Genomic DNA, 17,773 nt, shown 5'->3' on the forward strand with positions numbered 1-17,773 from the left:
AAGGACTCAAAGAGGTCCAAATATCCACTTGCAGACTTTTCAAACAGAGTGTTTCCAAACTGTTCTATGAAAACAAAGGATAAACTCTGTGAGCTGAATGCACACATCACAAAGCAGTTTCTGAGAATGATTCTGTCTAGTTTTTATATGAAGATATTTCCTTTTCTACCATTGGCCTCAAATCGTTGAAATCTTCAATTGCAAATTCCACAAAAAGAGAGTTTCAAATCTGCTCTGTCCAAAGAAAGGTTGAACTCTGTGAGTTGAATACACACAACACAGAGAAGTTACTGGGAATTCTTCTGTCTAGCATTACATGAAGAAATCCCGTTTCCAACGAAGGCCTCAAAGAGGTCCAAATATCCACTTGCAGACTTTACAAAGAGAGTGTTTCCAAACTGCTCTATGAAAAGAAAGGTTAAACTCTGTGAGCTGAACGCACATATCACAATGTAGTTTCTGAGAATGATTCTGTCTAGTTTTTATACGAAGATATTTCCTTTTCTACCAACGGCCTCAAATCGCTTGAAATCTCCACATGCAAATTCCACAAAAAGAGTGTTTCAAATCTACTCTCTCTAAAGGATGATTCAACTCTGTGAGTTGAATACACACAACACAAAGAATTTACAGAGAATTCTTCTGTCTAGCATTATATGAAGAAATCCCGTTTCCAACGAAGGCCTCAAAGAGGTCCAAATATCCACTTGCAGACTTTACAAACAGAGTGTTTCCCAACTGTTCTATGAAAAGAAAGGTTAAACTCTGTGAGCTGAATGCACACATCACAAAGTAGTTTCTGAGAATGATTCTGTCTGGTTTTTATACGAAGATATTTCCTTTTCTACCATGGGCGTCAAATCTCTTGAAATCTCCAATTGCAAATTCCACAAAAAGAGTGTTTCAAATCTACACTGTCTAAAGTATGGTTTAATTCTGTGAGTTGAATACACACAACACAAAGAATTTACAGAGAATTCTTCTGTCTAGCATTATATGAAGAAATCCCGTTTCCAACGAAGGCCTCAAAGAGGTCCAAATATCCACTTGCAGACTTTACAAACAGGGTGTTTCCAAACTGTTCTATGAAAAGAAAGGTTAAACTCTGTGAGGTGAACGCACACATCACAAAGCAGTTTCTGACAATGATTCTGTCTAGTTTTTATACGAAGATGTTTTCTTTTCCACCATTGGCCTAAAATCGCCTGAAATCTCCAGTTGCAAATTTGACAAAAAGAGAGTTTCAAATCTGCTCTGTCCAAAGAAAGGTTCAATTCTGTGAGTTGAATACACACAACACAGAGAAGTTACTGGGAATTCTTCAGTCTAGCATTACATGAAAAAATCCCGTTTCCAACGAAGTCCTCAAAGAAGTCCAAATATCCACTTGCAGACTTTACAAACAGAGTGTTTCCAAACTGTTCTATGAAAAGAAAGGTTAAACTCTGTGAGGTGAACGCACATATCACAATGCAGTTTCTGAGAATGATTCTGTCTAGTTTTTATACGAAGATGTTTTCTTTTCCATCATTGGCCTCAAATCGTCTGAAATCTCCAGTTGCAAATTCCACAAAAAGAGAGTTTCAAATCTGCTCGGTTCAAAGAAAGGTTCAACTCTGTGAGTTGAATACACACAACACAGAGAAGTTACTGGGAATTCTTCTGTCTAGCATTACATGAAGAAATCCCGTTTCCAACGAAGGCCTCAAAGAGGTCCAAATATCCACTTGCAGACTTTACAAAGAGAGTGTTTCCAAACTGCTCTATGAAAAGAAAGGTTAAACTCTGTGAGCTGAACGCACATATCACAATGTAGTTCCTTAGAATGATTCTGTCTAGTTTTTATACGAAGATATTTCCTTTTCTACCAATGGCCTCAAATCGCTTGAAATCTCCAGTTGCAAATTCCACAAAAAGAGAGTTTCAAATCTGCTCTGTCCAAAGGAAGGTTCAACTCTGTGAGTTGAATACACACAACACAAAGAACTTACTGGGAATTCTTCTGTCTAGCATTCTATGAAGAAATCCCGTTTCCAACGAAGGACTCAAAGAGGTCCAAATATCCACTTGCAGACTTTACAAACAGAGTGTTTCCAAACTGCTCTATGAAAAGAAAGGTTAAACTCTGTGAGCTGAACGCACATATCACAATGCAGTTTCTGAGAATGATTCTGTCTAGTTTTTATATGAAGATATTTGCTTTTCTACCAATGGCCTCAAATCGCTTGAAATCTCCAATTGCAAATTCCACAAAAAGAATGTTTCAAATCTACACTGTCTAAAGGATGGTTTAATTCTGTGAGGTGAATACACACAACACAAAGAAGTTACTGAGAATTCTTCTGTCTAGCATTCTATGAAGAAATCCCGTTTCCAACGAAGGACTCAAAGAGGTCCAAATATCCACTTGCAGACTTTTCAAACAGAGTGTTTCCAAACTGTTCTATGAAAACAAAGGATAAACTCTGTGAGCTGAATGCACACATCACAAAGCAGTTTCTGAGAATGATTCTGTCTAGTTTTTATATGAAGATATTTCCTTTTCTACCATTGGCCTCAAATCGTTGAAATCTTCAATTGCAAATTCCACAAAAAGAGAGTTTCAAATCTGCTCTGTCCAAAGAAAGGTTGAACTCTGTGAGTTGAATACACACAACACAGAGAAGTTACTGGGAATTCTTCTGTCTAGCATTACATGAAGAAATCCCGTTTCCAACGAAGGCCTCAAAGAGGTCCAAATATCCACTTGCAGACTTTACAAAGAGAGTGTTTCCAAACTGCTCTATGAAAAGAAAGGTTAAACTCTGTGAGCTGAACGCACATATCACAATGTAGTTTCTGAGAATGATTCTGTCTAGTTTTTATACGAAGATATTTCCTTTTCTACCAACGGCCTCAAATCGCTTGAAATCTCCACATGCAAATTCCACAAAAAGAGTGTTTCAAATCTACTCTCTCTAAAGGATGATTCAACTCTGTGAGTTGAATACACACAACACAAAGAATTTACAGAGAATTCTTCTGTCTAGCATTATATGAAGAAATCCCGTTTCCAACGAAGGCCTCAAAGAGGTCCAAATATCCACTTGCAGACTTTACAAACAGAGTGTTTCCCAACTGTTCTATGAAAAGAAAGGTTAAACTCTGTGAGCTGAATGCACACATCACAAAGTAGTTTCTGAGAATGATTCTGTCTGGTTTTTATACGAAGATATTTCCTTTTCTACCATGGGCGTCAAATCTCTTGAAATCTCCAATTGCAAATTCCACAAAAAGAGTGTTTCAAATCTACACTGTCTAAAGTATGGTTTAATTCTGTGAGTTGAATACACACAACACAAAGAATTTACAGAGAATTCTTCTGTCTAGCATTATATGAAGAAATCCCGTTTCCAACGAAGGCCTCAAAGAGGTCCAAATATCCACTTGCAGACTTTACAAACAGGGTGTTTCCAAACTGTTCTATGAAAAGAAAGGTTAAACTCTGTGAGGTGAACGCACACATCACAAAGCAGTTTCTGACAATGATTCTGTCTAGTTTTTATACGAAGATGTTTTCTTTTCCACCATTGGCCTCAAATCGCCTGAAATCTCCAGTTGCAAATTTGACAAAAAGAGAGTTTCAAATCTGCTCTGTCCAAAGAAAGGTTCAATTCTGTGAGTTGAATACACACAACACAGAGAAGTTACTGGGAATTCTTCAGTCTAGCATTACATGAAAAAATCCCGTTTCCAACGAAGTCCTCAAAGAAGTCCAAATATCCACTTGCAGACTTTACAAACAGAGTGTTTCCAAACTGTTCTATGAAAAGAAAGGTTAAACTCTGTGAGGTGAACGCACATATCACAATGCAGTTTCTGAGAATGATTCTGTCTAGTTTTTATACGAAGATGTTTTCTTTTCCATCATTGGCCTCAAATCGCCTGAAATCTCCAGTTGCAAATTCCACAAAAAGAGAGTTTCAAATCTGCTCGGTTCAAAGAAAGGTTCAACTCTGTGAGTTGAATACACACAACACAGAGAAGTTACTGGGAATTCTTCTGTCTAGCATTACATGAAGAAATCCCGTTTCCAACGAAGGCCTCAAAGAGGTCCAAATATCCACTTGCAGACTTTACAAAGAGAGTGTTTCCAAACTGCTCTATGAAAAGAAAGGTTAAACTCTGTGAGCTGAACGCACATATCACAATGTAGTTCCTTAGAATGATTCTGTCTAGTTTTTATACGAAGATATTTCCTTTTCTACCAATGGCCTCAAATCGCTTGAAATCTCCAGTTGCAAATTCCACAAAAAGAGAGTTTCAAATCTGCTCTGTCCAAAGGAAGGTTCAACTCTGTGAGTTGAATACACACAACACAAAGAACTTACTGGGAATTCTTCTGTCTAGCATTCTATGAAGAAATCCCGTTTCCAACGAAGGACTCAAAGAGGTCCAAATATCCACTTGCAGACTTTACAAACAGAGTGTTTCCAAACTGCTCTATGAAAAGAAAGGTTAAACTCTGTGAGCTGAACGCACATATCACAATGCAGTTTCTGAGAATGATTCTGTCTAGTTTTTATATGAAGATATTTGCTTTTCTACCAATGGCCTCAAATCGCTTGAAATCTCCAATTGCAAATTCCACAAAAAGAATGTTTCAAATCTACACTGTCTAAAGGATGGTTTAATTCTGTGAGGTGAATACACACAACACAAAGAAGTTACTGAGAATTCTTCTGTCTAGCATTCTATGAAGAAATCCCGTTTCCAACGAAGGACTCAAAGAGGTCCAAATATCCACTTGCAGACTTTTCAAACAGAGTGTTTCCAAACTGTTCTATGAAAACAAAGGATAAACTCTGTGAGCTGAATGCACACATCACAAAGCAGTTTCTGAGAATGATTCTGTCTAGTTTTTATATGAAGATATTTCCTTTTCTACCATTGGCCTCAAATCGTTGAAATCTTCAATTGCAAATTCCACAAAAAGAGAGTTTCAAATCTGCTCTGTCCAAAGAAAGGTTGAACTCTGTGAGTTGAATACACACAACACAGAGAAGTTACTGGGAATTCTTCTGTCTAGCATTACATGAAGAAATCCCGTTTCCAACGAAGGCCTCAAAGAGGTCCAAATATCCACTTGCAGACTTTACAAAGAGAGTGTTTCCAAACTGCTCTATGAAAAGAAAGGTTAAACTCTGTGAGCTGAACGCACATATCACAATGTAGTTTCTGAGAATGATTCTGTCTAGTTTTTATACGAAGATATTTCCTTTTCTACCAACGGCCTCAAATCGCTTGAAATCTCCACATGCAAATTCCACAAAAAGAGTGTTTCAAATCTACTCTCTCTAAAGGATGATTCAACTCTGTGAGTTGAATACACACAACACAAAGAATTTACAGAGAATTCTTCTGTCTAGCATTATATGAAGAAATCCCGTTTCCAACGAAGGCCTCAAAGAGGTCCAAATATCCACTTGCAGACTTTACAAACAGAGTGTTTCCCAACTGTTCTATGAAAAGAAAGGTTAAACTCTGTGAGCTGAATGCACACATCACAAAGTAGTTTCTGAGAATGATTCTGTCTGGTTTTTATATGAAGATATTTCTTTTTCTACCATGGGCCTCAAACCGCTTGAAATCTCCAATTGCAAATTCCACAAAAAGAGTGTTTCAAATCTACTCTGTCTAAAGGATGATTCAACTCTGTGAGTTGAATACACACAACACAAATAATTTACAGAGAATTCTTCTGTCTAGCATTATATGAAGAAATCCCGTTTCCAACGAAGGCCTCAAAGAGGTCCAAATATCCACTTGCAGACTTTACAAACAGGGTGTTTCCAAACTGTTCTATGAAAAGAAAGGTTAAACTCTGTGAGGTGAACGCACACATCACAAAGCAGTTTCTGAGAATGATTCTGTCTAGATTTTATACGAAGATATTTTCTTTTCCACCATTGGCCTCAAATCGCCTGAAATCTCCAGTTGCAAATTCCACAAAAAGAGAGTTTCAAATCTGCTCTGTCCAAAGAAAGGTTCAACTCTGTGAGTTGAATACACACAACACAGAGAAGTTACTGGGAATTCTTCTGTCTAGCATTATATGAAGAAATCCCGTTTCCAACGAAGGCCTCAAAGAGGTCCAAATATCCACTTGCAGACTTTACAAACAGAGTGTTTCCAAACTGTTTTTGAAAAGAAAGGTTAAACTCTGTGAGGTGAACGCACATATCACAATGGAGTTTCTGAGAATGATTCTGTCTAGTTTTTATACGAAGATGTTTTCTTTTCCACCATTGGCCTCAAATCGCCTGAAATCTCCAGTTGCAAATTCCACAAAAAGAGAGTTTCAAATCTGCTCTGTCCAAAGAAAGGTTCAACTCTGTGAGTTGAATACACACAACACAGAGAAGTTACTGGGAATTCTTCTGTCTAGCATTACATGAAGAAATCCCGTTTCCAACGAAGGCCTCAAAGAGGTACAAATATCCACTTGCAGACTTTACAAAGAGAGTGTTTCCAAACTGCTCTATGAAAAGAAAGGTTAAACTCTGTGAGCTGAACGCACATATCACAATGTAGTTTCTGAGAATGATTCTGTCTAGTTTTTATACGAAGATATTTCCTTTTCTACCAATGGCCTCAAATCGCTTGAAATCTCCAGTTGCAAATTCCACAAAAAGAGTGTTTCAAATCTACTCTGTCTAAAGGATGATTCAACTCTGTGAGTTGAATACACACAACACAAAGAATTTACAGAGAATTCTTCTGTCTAGCATTATATGAAGAAATCCCGTTTCCAACGAAGGCCTCAAAGAGGTCCAAATATCCACTTGCAGACTTTACAAACAGGGTGTTTCCAAACTGTTCTATGAAAAGAAAGGTTAAACTCTGTGAGGTGAACGCACACATCACAAAGCAGTTTCTGACAATGATTCTGTCTAGTTTTTATACGAAGATGTTTTCTTTTCCACCATTGGCCTCAAATCGCCTGAAATCTCCAGTTGCAAATTTGACAAAAAGAGAGTTTCAAATCTGCTCTGTCCAAAGAAAGGTTCAATTCTGTGAGTTGAATACACACAACACAGAGAAGTTACTGGGAATTCTTCAGTCTAGCATTACATGAAAAAATCCCGTTTCCAACGAAGTCCTCAAAGAGGTCCAAATATCCACTTGCAGACTTTACAAACAGAGTGTTTCCAAACTGTTCTATGAAAAGAAAGGTTAAACTCTGTGAGGTGAACGCACATATCACAATGCAGTTTCTGAGAATGATTCTGTCTAGTTTTTATACGAAGATGTTTTCTTTTCCATCATTGGCCTCAAATCGCCTGAAATCTCCAGTTGCAAATTCCACAAAAAGAGAGTTTCAAATCTGCTCCGTTCAAAGAAAGGTTCAACTCTGTGAGTTGAATACACACAACACAGAGAAGTTACTGGGAATTCTTCTGTCTAGCATTACATGAAGAAATCCCGTTTCCAACGAAGGCCTCAAAGAGGTCCAAATATCCACTTGCAGACTTTACAAAGAGAGTGTTTCCAAACTGCTCTATGAAAAGAAAGGTTAAACTCTCTGAGCTGAACGCACATATCACAATGTAGTTCCTTAGAATGATTCTGTCTAGTTTTTATACGAAGATATTTCCTTTTCTACCAATGGCCTCAAATCGCTTGAAATCTCCAGTTGCAAATTCCACAAAAAGAGAGTTTCAAATCTGCTCTGTCCAAAGGAAGGTTCAACTCTGTGAGTTGAATACACACAACACAAAGAACTTACTGGGAATTCTTCTGTCTAGCATTCTATGAAGAAATCCCGTTTCCAACGAAGGACTCAAAGAGGTCCAAATATCCACTTGCAGACTTTACAAACAGAGTGTTTCCAAACTGCTCTATGAAAAGAAAGGTTAAACTCTGTGAGCTGAACGCACATATCACAATGCAGTTTCTGAGAATGATTCTGTCTAGTTTTTATATGAACATATTTGCTTTTCTACCAATGGCCTCAAATCGCTTGAAATCTCCAATTGCAAATTCCACAAAAAGAATGTTTCAAATCTACACTGTCTAAAGGATGGTTTAATTCTGTGAGGTGAATACACACAACACAAAGAATTTACAGAGAATTCTTCTGTCTAGCATTATATGAAGAAATCCCGTTTCCAACGAAGGCCTCAAAGAGGTCCAAATATCCACTTGCAGACTTCACAAACAGAGTGTTTCCAAACTGTTCTATGAAAAGAAAGGTTAAACTCTGTGAGCTGAACGCACATATCACAATGCAGTTTCTGAGAATGATTCTGTCTGGTTTTTATATGAAGATATTTGCTTTTCTACCAATGGCCTCAAATCGCTTGAAATCTCCAATTGCAAATTCCACAAAAAGAGTGTTTCAAATCTACACTGTCTAAAGGATGGTTTAATTCTGTGAGGTGAATACACACAACACAAAGAAGTTACTGAGAATTCTTCTGTCTAGCATTCTATGAAGAAATCCCGTTTCCAACGAAGGCCTCAAAGAGGTCCAAATATCCACTTGCAGACTTTTCAAACAGAGTGTTTCCAAACTGTTCTATGAAAACAAAGGATAAACTCTGTGAGCTGAATGCAAACATCACAAAGCAGTTTCTGAGAATGATTCTGTCTAGTTTTTATATGAAGATATTTCCTTTTCTACCATTGGCCTCAAATCGCTTGAAATCTTCAATGGCAAATTCCACAAAAAGAGAGTTTCAAATCTGCTCTGTCCAAAGAAAGGTTGAACTCTGTGAGTTGAATACACACAACACAGAGAAGTTACTGGGAATTCTTCTGTCTAGCATTACATGAAGAAATCCCGTTTCCAACGAAGGCCTCAAAGAGGTCCAAATATCCACTTGCAGACTTTACAAAGAGAGTGTTTCCAAACTGCTCTATGAAAAGAAAGCTTAAACTCTGTGAGCTGAACGCACATATCACAATGTAGTTTCTGAGAATGATTCTGTCTAGTTTTTACACGAAGATATTTCCTTTTCTACCAATGGCCTCAAATCGGTTGAAATCTCCAGTTGCAAATTCCACAAAAAGAGAGTTTCAAATCTGCTCTGTCCAAAGGAAGGTTCAACTCTGTGAGTTGAATACACACAACACAAAGAAGTTACTGGGATTTCTTCTGTCTAGCATTATATGAAGAAATCCCGTTTCCAACGAAGGCCTCAAAGAGGTCCAAATATCCACTTGCAGACTTTACAAAGAGAGTGTTTCCAAACTGCTCTATGAAAAGAAAGCTTAAACTCTGTGAGCTGAACGCACATATCACAATGTAGTTTCTGAGAATGATTCTGTCTAGTTTTTATACGAAGATATTTCCTTTTCTACCAACGGCCTCAGATCGCTTGAAATCTCCACATGCAAATTCCACAAAAAGAGTGTTTCAAATCTACTCTCTCTAAAGGATGATTCAACTCTGTGAGTTGAATACACACAACACAAAGAATTTACAGAGAATTCTTCTGTCTAGCATTATATGAAGAAATCCCGTTTCCAACGAAGGCCTCAAAGAGGTCCAAATATCCACTTGCAGACTTTACAAACAGAGTGTTTCCCAACTGTTCTATGAAAAGAAAGGTTAAACTCTGTGAGTTGAATGCACACATCACAAAGTAGTTTCTGAGAATGATTCTGTCTGGTTTTTATACGAAGATATTTCCTTTTCTACCATGGGCGTCAAATCTCTTGAAATCTCCAATTGCAAATTCCACAAAAAGAGTGTTTCAAATCTACGCTGTCTAAAGTATGGTTTAATTCTGTGAGTTGAATACACACAACACAAAGAATTTACAGAGAATTCTTCTGTCTAGCATTCTATGAAGAAATCCCGTTTCCAACGAAGGCCTCAAAGAGGTCCAAATATCCACTTGCAGACTTTACAAACAGAGTGTTTCCAAACTGCTCTATGAAAACAAAGGATAAACTCTGTGAGCTGAATGCACACATCACAAAGCAGTTTCAGAGAATGATTCTGTCCAGTTTTTATATGAAGATATTTCCTTTTCTACCATTGGCCTCAAATCGCTTGAAATCTTCAATTGCAAATTCTACAAAAAGAGTGTTTCAAATCTACTCTGTCTAAAGGATGATTCAACTCTGTGAGTTGAATACACACAACACAAAGAATTTCAGAGAATTCTTCTGTCTAGCATTATATGAAGAAATCCCGTTTCCAACGAAGGCCTCAAAGAGGTCCAAATATCCACTTGCAGACTTTACAAAGAGAGTGTTTCCAAAATGTTCTATGAAAAGAAAGGTTAAACTCTGTGAGGTGAACGCACACATCACAAAGCAGTTTCTGCGAATGATTCTGTCTAGTTTTTATACGAAGATGTTTTCTTTTCCACCATTGGCCTCAAATCGCCTGAAATCTCCAGTTGCAAATTCCACAAAAAGAGAGTTTCAAATCTGCTCTGTCCAAAGAAAGGTTCAACTCTGTGAGTTGAATACACACAACACAGAGAAGTTACTGGGAATTCTTCTGTCTAGCATTACAGGAAGAAATCCCGTTTCCAACGAAGGCCTCAAAGAGGTCCAAATATCCACTTGCAGACTTTACAAACAGAGTGTTTCCAAACTGTTCTATGAAAAGAAAGGTTAAACTCTGTGAGCTGAATGCACACATCACAAAGTAGTTTCTGAGAATGATTCTGTCTGGTTTTGATACGAAGATATTTCCTTTTCTACCATGGGCCTCAAATCGCTTGAAATCTCCAATTGCAAATTCCACAAAAAGAGTGTTTCAAATCTACACTGTCTAAAGGATGGTTAAATTCTGTGAGGTGAATACACACAACACAAAGAAGTTACTGAGAATTCTTCTGTCTAGCATTCTATGAAGAAATCCCGTTTCCAACGAAGGACTCAAAGAGGTCCAAATATCCACTTGCAGACTTTTCAAACAGAGTGTTTCCAAACTGTTCTATGAAAACAAAGGATAAACTCTGTGAGCTGAATGCACACATCACAAAGCAGTTTCTGAGAATGATTCTGTCTAGTTTTTATATGAAGATATTTCCTTTTCTACCATTGGCCTCAAATCGTTGAAATCTTCAATTGCAAATTCCACAAAAAGAGAGTTTCAAATCTGCTCTGTCCAAAGAAAGGTTGAACTCTGTGAGTTGAATACACACAACACAGAGAAGTTACTGGGAATTCTTCTGTCTAGCATTACATGAAGAAATCCCGTTTCCAACGAAGGCCTCAAAGAGGTCCAAATATCCACTTGCAGACTTTACAAAGAGAGTGTTTCCAAACTGCTCTATGAAAAGAAAGGTTAAACTCTGTGAGCTGAACGCACATATCACAATGTAGTTTCTGAGAATGATTCTGTCTAGTTTTTATACGAAGATATTTCCTTTTCTACCAACGGCCTCAAATCGCTTGAAATCTCCACATGCAAATTCCACAAAAAGAGTGTTTCAAATCTACTCTCTCTAAAGGATGATTCAACTCTGTGAGTTGAATACACACAACACAAAGAATTTACAGAGAATTCTTCTGTCTAGCATTATATGAAGAAATCCCGTTTCCAACGAAGGCCTCAAAGAGGTCCAAATATCCACTTGCAGACTTTACAAACAGAGTGTTTCCCAACTGTTCTATGAAAAGAAAGGTTAAACTCTGTGAGCTGAATGCACACATCACAAAGTAGTTTCTGAGAATGATTCTGTCTGGTTTTTATATGAAGATATTTCTTTTTCTACCATGGGCCTCAAATCGCTTGAAATCTCCAATTGCAAATTCCACAAAAAGAGTGTTTCAAATCTACTCTGTCTAAAGGATGATTCAACTCTGTGAGTTGAATACACACAACACAAATAATTTGCAGAGAATTCTTCTGTCTAGCATTCTATGAAGAAATCCCGTTTCCAACGAAGGCCTCAAAGAGGTCCAAATATCCACTTGCAGACTTTACAAACAGGGTGTTTCCAAACTGTTCTATGAAAAGAAAGGTTAAACTCTGTGAGGTGAACGCACACATCACAAAGCAGTTTCTGAGAATGATTCTGTCTAGATTTTATACGAAGATATTTTCTTTTCCACCATTGGCCTCAAATCGCCTGAAATCTCCAGTTGCAAATTCCACAAAAAGAGAGTTTCAAATCTGCTCTGTCCAAAGAAAGGTTCAATTCTGTGAGTTGAATACACACAACACAGAGAAGTTACTGGGAATTCTTCTGTCTAGCATTATATGAAGAAATCCCGTTTCCAACGAAGGCCTCAAAGAGGTCCAAATATCCACTTGCAGACTTTACAAACAGAGTGTTTCCAAACTGTTTTTGAAAAGAAAGGTTAAACTCTGTGAGGTGAACGCACATATCACAATGGAGTTTCTGAGAATGATTCTGTCTAGTTTTTATACGAAGATGTTTTCTTTTCCACCATTGGCCTCAAATCGCCTGAAATCTCCAGTTGCAAATTCCACAAAAAGAGAGTTTCAAATCTGCTCTGTCCAAAGAAAGGTTCAACTCTGTGAGTTGAATACACACAACACAGAGAAGTTACTGGGAATTCTTCTGTCTAGCATTACATGAAGAAATCCCGTTTCCAACGAAGGCCTCAAAGAGGTCCAAATATCCACTTGCAGACTTTACAAAGAGAGTGTTTCCAAACTGCTCTATGAAAAGAAAGGTTAAACTCTGTGAGCTGAACGCACATATCACAATGTAGTTTCTGAGAATGATTCTGTCTAGTTTTTATACGAAGATATTTCCTTTTCTACCAATGGCCTCAAATCGCTTGAAATCTCCAGTTGCAAATTCCACAAAAAGAGTGTTTCGAATCTACTCTGTCTAAAGGATGATTCAACTCTGTGAGTTGAATACACACAACACAAAGAATTTACAGAGAATTCTTCTGTCTAGCATTATATGAAGAAATCCCGTTTCCAACGAAGGCCTCAAAGAGGTCCAAATATCCACTTGCAGACTTTACAAACAGGGTGTTTCCAAACTGTTCTATGAAAAGAAAGGTTAAACTCTGTGAGGTGAACGCACACATCACAAAGCAGTTTCTGACAATGATTCTGTCTAGTTTTTATACGAAGATGTTTTCTTTTCCACCATTGGCCTCAAATCGCCTGAAATCTCCAGTTGCAAATTTGACAAAAAGAGAGTTTCAAATCTGCTCTGTCCAAAGAAAGGTTCAATTCTGTGAGTTGAATACACACAACACAGAGAAGTTACTGGGAATTCTTCAGTCTAGCATTACATGAAAAAATCCCGTTTCCAACGAAGTCCTCAAAGAGGTCCAAATATCCACTTGCAGACTTTACAAACAGAGTGTTTCCAAACTGTTCTATGAAAAGAAAGGTTAAACTCTGTGAGGTGAACGCACATATCACAATGCAGTTTCTGAGAATGATTCTGTCTAGTTTTTATACGAAGATGTTTTCTTTTCCATCATTGGCCTCAAATCGCCTGAAATCTCCAGTTGCAAATTCCACAAAAAGAGAGTTTCAAATCTGCTCGGTTCAAAGAAAGGTTCAACTCTGTGAGTTGAATACACACAACACAGAGAAGTTACTGGGAATTCTTCTGTCTAGCATTACATGAAGAAATCCCGTTTCCAACGAAGGCCTCAAAGAGGTCCAAATATCCACTTGCAGACTTTACAAAGAGAGTGTTTCCAAACTGCTCTATGAAAAGAAAGGTTAAACTCTGTGAGCTGAACGCACATATCACAATGTAGTTCCTTAGAATGATTCTGTCTAGTTTTTATACGAAGATATTTCCTTTTCTACCAATGGCCTCAAATCGCTTGAAATCTCCAGTTGCAAATTCCACAAAAAGAGAGTTTCAAATCTGCTCTGTCCAAAGGAAGGTTCAACTCTGTGAGTTGAATACACACAACACAAAGAACTTACTGGGAATTCTTCTGTCTAGCATTCTATGAAGAAATCCCGTTTCCAACGAAGGACTCAAAGAGGTCCAAATATCCACTTGCAGACTTTACAAACAGAGTGTTTCCACACTGCTCTATGAAAAGAAAGGTTAAACTCTGTGAGCTGAACGCACATATCACAATGCAGTTTCTGAGAATGATTCTGTCTAGTTTTTATATGAAGATATTTGCTTTTCTACCAATGGCCTCAAATCGCTTGAAATCTCCAATTGCAAATTCCACAAAAAGAATGTTTCAAATCTACACTGTCTAAAGGATGGTTTAATTCTGTGAGGTGAATACACACAACACAAAGAAGTTACTGAGAATTCTTCTGTCTAGCATTCTATGAAGAAATCCCGTTTCCAACGAAGGACTCAAAGAGGTCCAAATATCCACTTGCAGACTTTTCAAACAGAGTGTTTCCAAACTGTTCTATGAAAACAAAGGATAAACTCTGTGAGCTGAATGCACACATCACAAAGCAGTTTCTGAGAATGATTCTGTCTAGTTTTTATATGAAGATATTTCCTTTTCTACCATTGGCCTCAAATCGTTAAAATCTTCAATTGCAAATTCCACAAAAAGAGAGTTTCAAATCTGCTCTGTCCAAAGAAAGGTTGAACTCTGTGAGTTGAATACACACAACACAGAGAAGTTACTGGGAATTCTTCTGTCTAGCATTACATGAAGAAATCCCGTTTCCAACGAAGGCCTCAAAGAGGTCCAAATATCCACTTGCAGACTTTACAAAGAGAGTGTTTCCAAACTGCTCTATGAAAAGAAAGGTTAAACTCTGTGAGCTGAACGCACATATCACAATGTAGTTTCTGAGAATGATTCTGTCTAGTTTTTATACGAAGATATTTCCTTTTCTACCAACGGCCTCAAATCGCTTGAAATCTCCACATGCAAATTCCACAAAAAGAGTGTTTCAAATCTACTCTCTCTAAAGGATGATTCAACTCTGTGAGTTGAATACACACAACACAAAGAATTTACAGAGAATTCTTCTGTCTAGCATTATATGAAGAAATCCCGTTTCCAACGAAGGCCTCAAAGAGGTCCAAATATCCACTTGCAGACTTTACAAACAGAGTGTTTCCCAACTGTTCTATGAAAAGAAAGGTTAAACTCTGTGAGCTGAATGCACACATCACAAAGTAGTTTCTGAGAATGATTCTGTCTGGTTTTTATATGAAGATATTTCTTTTTCTACCATGGGCCTCAAATCGCTTGAAATCTCCAATTGCAAATTCCACAAAAAGAGTGTTTCAAATCTACTCTGTCTAAAGGATGATTCAACTCTGTGAGTTGAATACACACAACACAAATAATTTACAGAGAATTCTTCTGTCTAGCATTCTATGAAGAAATCCCGTTTCCAACGAAGGCCTCAAAGAGGTCCAAATATCCACTTGCAGACTTTACAAACAGGGTGTTTCCAAACTGTTCTATGAAAAGAAAGGTTAAACTCTGTGAGGTGAACGCACACATCACAAAGCAGTTTCTGAGAATGATTCTGTCTAGATTTTATATGAAGATATTTTCTTTTCCACCATTGGCCTCAAATCGCCTGAAATCTCCAGTTGCAAATTCCACAAAAAGAGAGTTTCAAATCTGCTCTGTCCAAAGAAAGGTTCAATTCTGTGAGTTGAATACACACAACACAGAGAAGTTACTGGGAATTCTTCTGTCTAGCATTATATGAAGAAATCCCGTTTCCAACGAAGGCCTCAAAGAGGTCCAAATATCCACTTGCAGACTTTACAAACAGAGTGTTTCCAAACTGTTTTTGAAAAGAAAGGTTAAACTCTGTGAGGTGAACGCACATATCACAATGGAGTTTCTGAGAATGATTCTGTCTAGTTTTTATACGAAGATGTTTTCTTTTCCACCATTGGCCTCAAATCGCCTGAAATCTCCAGTTGCAAATTCCACAAAAAGAGAGTTTCAAATCTGCTCTGTCCAAAGAAAGGTTCAACTCTGTGAGTTGAATACACACAACACAGAGAAGTTACTGGGAATTCTTCTGTCTAGCATTACATGAAGAAATCCCGTTTCCAACGAAGGCCTCAAAGAGGTCCAAATATCCACTTGCAGACTTTACAAAGAGAGTGTTTCCAAACTGCTCTATGAAAAGAAAGGTTAAACTCTGTGAGCTGAACGCACATATCACAATGTAGTTTCTGAGAATGATTCTGTCTAGTTTTTATACGAAGATATTTCCTTTTCTACCAATGGCCTCAAATCGCTTGAAATCTCCAGTTGCAAATTCCACAAAAAGAGTGTTTCAAATCTACTCTGTCTAAAGGATGATTCAACTCTGTGAGTTGAATACACACAACACAAAGAATTTACAGAGAATTCTTCTGTCTAGCATTATATGAAGAAATCCCGTTTCCAACGAAGGCCTCAAAGAGGTCCAAATATCCACTTGCAGACTTTACAAACAGGGTGTTTCCAAACTGTTCTATGAAAAGAAAGGTTAAACTCTGTGAGGTGAACGCACGCATCACAAAGCAGTTTCTGACAATGATTCTGTCTAGTTTTTATACGAAGATGTTTTCTTTTCCACCACTGGCCTCAAATCGCCTGAAATCTCCAGTTGCAAATTTGACAAAAAGAGAGTTTCAAATCTGCTCTGTCCAAAGAAAGGTTCAATTCTGTGAGTTGAATACACACAACACAGAGAAGTTACTGGGAATTCTTCAGTCTAGCATTACATGAAAATATCCCGTTTCCAACGAAGTCCTCAAAGAGGTCCAAATATCCACTTGCAGACTTTACAAACAGAGTGTTCCCAAACTGTTCTATGAAAAGAAAGGTTAAACTCTGTGAGGTGAACGCACATATCACAATGCAGTTTCTGAGAATGATTCTGTCTAGTTTTTATACGAAGATGTTTTCTTTTCCATCATTGGCCTCAAATCGCATGAAATCTCCAGTTGCAAATTCCACAAAAAGAGAGTTTCAAATCTGCTCGGTTCAAAGAAAGGTTCAACTCTGTGAGTTGAATACACACAACACAGAGAAGTTACTGGGAATTCTTCTGTCTAGCATTACATGAAGAAATCCCGTTTCCAACGAAGGCCTCAAAGAGGTCCAAATATCCACTTGCAGACTTTACAAAGAGAGTGTTTCCAAACTGCTCTATGAAAAGAAAGGTTAAACTCTGTGAGCTGAACGCACATATCACAATGTAGTTCCTGAGAATGATTCTGTCTAGTTTTTATACGAAGATATTTCCTTTTCTACCAATGGCCTCAAATCGCTTGAAATCTCCAGTTGCAAATTCCACAAAAGGAGAGTTTCAAATCTGCTCTGTCCAAAGGAAGGTTCAACTCTGTGAGTTGAATACACACAACACAAAGAACTTACTGGGAATTCTTCTGTCTAGCATTCTATGAAGAAATCCCGTTTCCAACGAAGGACTCAAAGAGGTCCAAATATCCACTTGCAGACTTTACAAACAGAGTGTTTCCAAACTGCTCTATGAAAAGAAAGGTTAAACTCTGTGAGCTGAACGCACATATCACAATGCAGTTTCTGAGAATGATTCTGTCTAGTTTTTATATGAAGATATTTGCTTTTCTACCAATGGCCTCAAATCGCTTGAAATCTCCAATTGCAAATTCCACAAAAAGAATGTTTCAAATCTACACTGTCTAAAGGATGGTTTAATTCTGTGAGGTGAATACACACAACACAAAGAAGTTACTGAGAATTCTTCTGTCTAGCATTCTATGAAGAAATCCCGTTTCCAACGAAGGACTCAAAGAGGTCCAAATATCCACTTGCAGACTTTTCAAACAGAGTGTTTCCAAACTGTTCTATGAAAACAAAGGATAAACTCTGTGAGCTGAATGCA

The sequence above is a fragment of the Pan troglodytes genome, chromosome 17 (assembly GCF_028858775.2).
Source record: "Pan troglodytes isolate AG18354 chromosome 17, NHGRI_mPanTro3-v2.0_pri, whole genome shotgun sequence".
Classification (NCBI taxonomy): domain Eukaryota; kingdom Metazoa; phylum Chordata; class Mammalia; order Primates; family Hominidae; genus Pan; species Pan troglodytes.